Source organism: Arvicola amphibius, chromosome 13, assembly GCF_903992535.2.
Source record: "Arvicola amphibius chromosome 13, mArvAmp1.2, whole genome shotgun sequence".
NCBI lineage: Eukaryota > Metazoa > Chordata > Mammalia > Rodentia > Cricetidae > Arvicola > Arvicola amphibius.
The window spans coordinates 68068639-68074638 of NC_052059.1; positions in this window are offsets into that span (position 1 = coordinate 68068639).

The following is a 6000-nucleotide window of genomic DNA, read 5'->3' on the forward strand; positions in this document are numbered from 1 at the left end:
CCACTTCCAGGGAATGCAACATCTTCTGGCCTCCAGGGCACTGCATGCAAGCTGTGCAAGCTATACATGCACACAAAACACCACCCACACACAAAATAACGAAATTTAAGAAGGAAGACTTCTAACATTGGTCTCTGGCCTACATGTACACATGAACACACACAAATACCTGTACACACACATGCAACCCAACATGTGAACAAGCATATACACATGCAACAACACAAATGAGAACATGCATATACACATGCAACCATAATACAAACATGGGGGGAAAAAGAAGGGGTTTCAAACTTATCCTCAGGGTGAAGTGGCAGGAATCTGATGTAGGGAACACCATGTAAGAGGAGGCAGAAAGGCTGTAAGAGCCAGAGGACCAGGGTTTTGGCTGCTGAAACACTCCTAGAAATGGTTGCATAAGCAAGAACAGAACATCGGCAATATCGATAGACATGTGCAAACATAGAAGAAGGGTATTTTTTCTAAGTCCCACTCCTGGACAAAGAACTATAAACAACTAATGACTGCTGGTGTAATGCACATTAGTATTATTAATATAGAAATATGGTAACTCAGGGTAAGATAGAAAGTGAATTAGGAAGCTGGGTGGTGGTGGGAAGGGTAAGCCAAGCCAATCACCTTGTTTGTAAGGCGTGTCCCCCTTAGGCTAATATTTACTTATAAAATCTTGCAGGTGTGAAGCCCACCTCCTCTTTGTTTTCCTGCGCTTCTCGCTGGAACTTGGCTTTTGTAAGTTCCCTTTTTCTTTCCTTTATTAAAGCTGAATATTATATATTAAAGCTAGTCTGGTTATTCACAGCTGCCAATTGACCACGCCCCTTCATTTTGGCGCCCAACGTGGCACATTTGGGAGCGTTTAGCTCTGGTTCCCATGCTGCGCTGTGGTGTTGGGCTTTTGATTGATTCAGCGGTTTGCCCCATGCGCAATTTTTCCAGAAGCCACCTGTGTGAGCACGCCCGCACCTACTGAGGCCGCTGAGGATGAAGCTCAGGTCTGAGCTGTGCCTGGTCTGAGCTGGGCCTGATCTGAGCTGCGCCAGGTCTGAGCTGCACCCAATCTGAGCTGCGCCTGGTCTGAGCTGTGCCCCCTCTGAGCCGTGTTAGGTCAGACCACATGCCTGCCCAGAGCCTCGGGCCACCCTCTCCCCCCTCACCAGAAGTTCCCTCCCCTGCCGATCTTCTGCTCTGTGCTGCCGACTACAGTGACAGAAGCAGCAGCAGCCCCTTTACAGTCCTAGGGCCACTGAGCAGCTGCACCACCCCAGAGCTGCCCTTCCCTGCACCCCACCCAGGCCTCACTAGCCCGCCCTAGCCCTGCTTGATCTTCCCAGTGCTTGTGAGCAAGTGAGCGAACTCGTGACTCAGCCCAAGAGCACTAACTCCTTAGGCGCATGCATCTGTCCTGGCTGAGTCCGACCTTGGCTCCGCCCGGTTTCGTAGTGCCCAGCACCACCTTTTACGCCACCTTTTACCCAGCGCCTGCGTTCCACAGCTATACTCTAATTCACACAGCACACAGTGTGTGGTTTAACCTCCGGTTTTGAGTATTTATTTCAGGACTTCCCCCCCCCCCCCCCCCCGTTATGACTTTCTTGGCCACGCGGATTCAGGTGCACCCTGCCACCTACTGGCAGGCAACTGTCATTACAGGTAAAATTTCTTTTAATCAGTAAATAAATAAATAAATAAATAAACAAATAAATAAATATACAGATTTGATTGAAAATGTCTGACAATATCACCGTTGAAGGCTTCTACAGCCTATTTAATTACACCATGGCTGAGATATTGCAGGATACAAATGAAGTTTTCTTTGGTTGGATATTTACAGGGCTTGGAATTTTTCTCGTTTTTGTTTTTTTCGTTATAATATGGTTGGACAATACAAAAATGATAGAGTCCTTACAGGATGAATCCAGGATCCTTAGGGCAGAAGTTGAAAAATTAAGAAAGGGCACACAACTGTTTTGAGAGACAACTTCCAGATGGTTGAGGTAATTTCAAAAACAATTCAGATTGACACTAACCTCATCAAGAAACAGTTTGAAGTTCTCAAGAAAAGGAATAGATCTTTGTCTGATATGACTCTGTCAACTGAGCAAAATTTAGAAAAGGAACAGTCTGATATTAAGGAGAGATTCATTGCTGTAGAAGAAGGAACAGCTTATTTAGATCATAATCTTCAGTCCCTGTCTGTAGGAACTGAAACATTATCTGAGAGAATTAAAACTGCTGAATGTGACAATCGGATTTTGTCTAAAGGATATGACAGATTGAATGACAGATTGTCAATACAAGAATTTTCATGCCGGGACTGGAGAGATGGCTCAGAGGTTAAGAGCATTGCCTGTTCTTCCAAAGGTCCTAAGTTCAATTCCCAGCAACCACATGGTGGCTCATAACCATCTGTAATGGGGTATGGTGCCCTCTTCTGGCCTGCAGGTATACACACAGACAGAATATTGTATACATAATAAATAAATAAATATTTTAAAAAAAAAGAATTTTCATGTCATGAAAATTCTATCCAAGGATGAGATATTATCTGTATTGGACAAACTTCATACCTTAAAATCCTCTATGAAGGCCTTGGAACATAATTCTGAGATTCAGGCCTTGCAGAAGGCAATGGTAAACAGATTTGAAAAGATTGAGGAAATTCTAAATTCTGATGAACAGGAGCAAATGGTAAAAAAGCAAATTTTAACTCCATCAGTGAGTAAAACTCTCTGGGATAATTTCCATAAAGCTCTACCTGCCTTTCCAGTAACAACAACAGAGAAGGTGACTGGTTCCAGAAACCATAGGGTCATCAAGGAACATACATGGGAGCCCGTCCGTATGAATGATTTGAAAGAAATTAAACAAGCTGTTATGAATTTTGGGATTCATTCCTCCTTTGTTAAAGAGATGCTAAAAACATGATCTATCAGCAACAAGGCCATGCCCCACAATTGGATACAATTGATTTCAGCAGTTCTAGAGAGCAGACCACAATTGAATTGGAAATGTATGTTCAGACAAGAGGCTAGACTTTTAGAACAGCAGGAAAGAGCGAAGGGAATTGAGATTTCCCTAGTTCAAATTCTAGGTGAAGGACTTTTCTCCGATCCTCTAGAACAAGCTGATTATGATGAACACACCTTATCCATATGTACTACAGCAGCCTTAAAGGCTTGGGACAGGGTTTGAGACCCAGGACAGAGAATGGAATTATATATCAGAGTTAAACAGGGTCAGAGAGAACCCTTTAGTGACTTTTTACAAAGACTAACTAAAGCTGTACAAATAGGGATATCTGACCCAGAAGCAAGATGTATAATAATTGAGTCTTTAGCTTATGATAATGCCATTGTGGAGTGCAAAAGGATCCTAGGGCCTTTAAAGATCAGATCAGTGCCCTTGGACGAATGGGTCTTGCATACAATGAATGTTGATACATTTGACTATGGCAATGAAACATGGGTAGAAGAAGCAATTTCTAATGCTAATAGAAGGCATCAAGATACCAAATGTTTTAATTGTGGCAAAATGGGACATATGAAAAGGAATTGCAGACAATGGATTTCCAGAAGTAATAATAATAATGCCTCTTCTAGAAACAACATAGGAGAACTCAGCCTTCAGGTTTATGTAGGAGATGTGGAAAAGGCAGACAGTGGACAAATGAGTGTAGGTAAACAAAAAATAGACAAGGCAACCCATTACCATCGGGAAATGCCATGGGGGGCCTTTAGCAGGCCCCATGGTGATTGTGGTCCAATCATTTCTGGTTACTGCAGAGAACATGCCTCGTCAGGAAAATTAGAAAGCCCCATGCCTGCTGTTAAAAGCAAAAATAGCCTGAAAGATGAGTTATGTGTATTTTGGCAGACTTCTATAAATGAACAAAGACCAAAGTTAAGAGTGTGTATAAATGGCATTTATATTACTGGCCTACTGGACACAGGTGCGGATGTAAGTATCATTACTCCAGAATCTTGGCATCCATATTGGCCTCTTCAGGACGTAAATGTTCAGTTCCTGGGAATTGGAACCCTATCTCAAGTAAGGCAGAGCACAAGATGGGTTGAATGCATATGGACAGAAGGACAAATAGGAAAATTAAGATGATATGTAGCCAATATTGTAGTGAATTTATGGGGCCATGACCTATTGCAGCAATGGAATACCCAAATTAACATTCCTGCTACTTCTAGAGCCTATATTTCTGAGGAAAATATTAAAAGACATTACAGACGGTGGAAACCGGCTATTCAGGCTGTACAAGAACACAAAGCAACTGATGGCCCTTCAGAGATACGAACAGCCCTGCCTCTAAAATGGTTGATTGAGAAACCAATATGGACAAAGCAATGGCCTTTAGCTGAGGAAAAGTTGCAGGCTTTAGAACAGCTGGTACAAGAGCAATTAGATGCTCAACATATAGGAGAATCTACCAGCCCCTGGAATTCTCCTGTATTTGTTGTTAAGAAAAAATCTGGTAAATGAAGAATGGTGACAGATCTCAGGGCTGTCAACAAGGTTATTCAACCTATGGGCTCTCTGCAGTCTGGAATTCCTCTGCCCTCTTTATTACCAAAAGGATGGCCTCTCATAGTTATTGATTTAAAGGATTGTTTCTTCACTATACCTTTACAAGAAAAAGATAGAGAAAAGTTTGCCTTCACAGTGCCTACTTATAATAACTCTCAACCTACAAGGAGATACCAGTGGATCGTCCTCCCACAGGGCATGTTGAACTCTCCCACCCTGTGCCAATACTTTGTAAATCAACCATTGCAAATAATACGCAAGCAATTTCCCAAGTCTATAATTTATCATTACATGGATGACATTCTGTTGTCTGATTCAAACATGGATACCTTAGAAAGACTGTTTGAAGAAGTAAAAATACTTTTACCTAAATGGGGATTGCAGATTGCTCCTGAAAAAATTCAGAGAGGAGATTCTGTTAATTATCTAGGTTATAAAATAGGTTTGCAAAAAATTCAGACACAAAAGGCACAAATTAGGAGAGATCGGCTACGGACTCTTAATAACTTTTAAAGGTTGTTAGGAGATATTTCCAGCCTACGACCGTCTGTTGGAATAACACCTGATATGATAATTCATTTAAATAAAACCTTGGATGGTGAAAAAGATTTAAAGAGTCCCAGAGAATTAACAGCTGAAGCAGAAAAAGAACTGACAATGGTTGAAGAAAAATTACAGGAGGCACATGTGGATAGGGTGAATCCAGAACTCAGTTGTATTCTCGTCATATTGCCTTCAAAAATTTCTCCTACAGGAATTTTAAGTAAAGAGATGATATTATCTTGGAATGGATCTTTCTACCACATAAACCAAGTAAGAAAATAAAAACTTATGTGGAAAAAGTTTCTGAATTAATTATAAAAAGGCAAATTGAGACTTCGTCAACTAGCAGGCATAGACCCAGCAGAAATTATAGTGCCTTTCACTGCTGGTGAGATAAAAAAAATTATGGGAAGACAATGAACCATGGCAAAGAGCTTCTGCTAACTTTTTGGGAAAAATTAATAACAACTATCCAAAAATGCAAGAGGCTTAACTTTATAAAGAGAACTTCTTGGATTCTTCCTCGAATCATCCATGATGCTCCAATAACTGGAGCCCATACATTTTATACTGATGCTAATAAATCAGGGAAGGCAGGTTACAAATCAGAAGACATGAGTAAGGTGGAACAAAGTCCTTATGATTCTGTCCAGAAGGCAGAATTATATGCCATTCTTATGGTGTTAAGTGATTTTAAAGAACCTCTTAATATAGTTACTGACTCACAATATGCAGAAAGAGTTATCTTACATATTGAAACTGCTGAATTTATACCTGATGATACAGAACTAACCTCATTGTTTATCCAGGTAAAAGACATGATCAGGAAAAGACTTTGCCCTATGTATATAACACACATCAGATCCCATACAGGTCTGCCAGGTCCTCTAGCACAAGGTA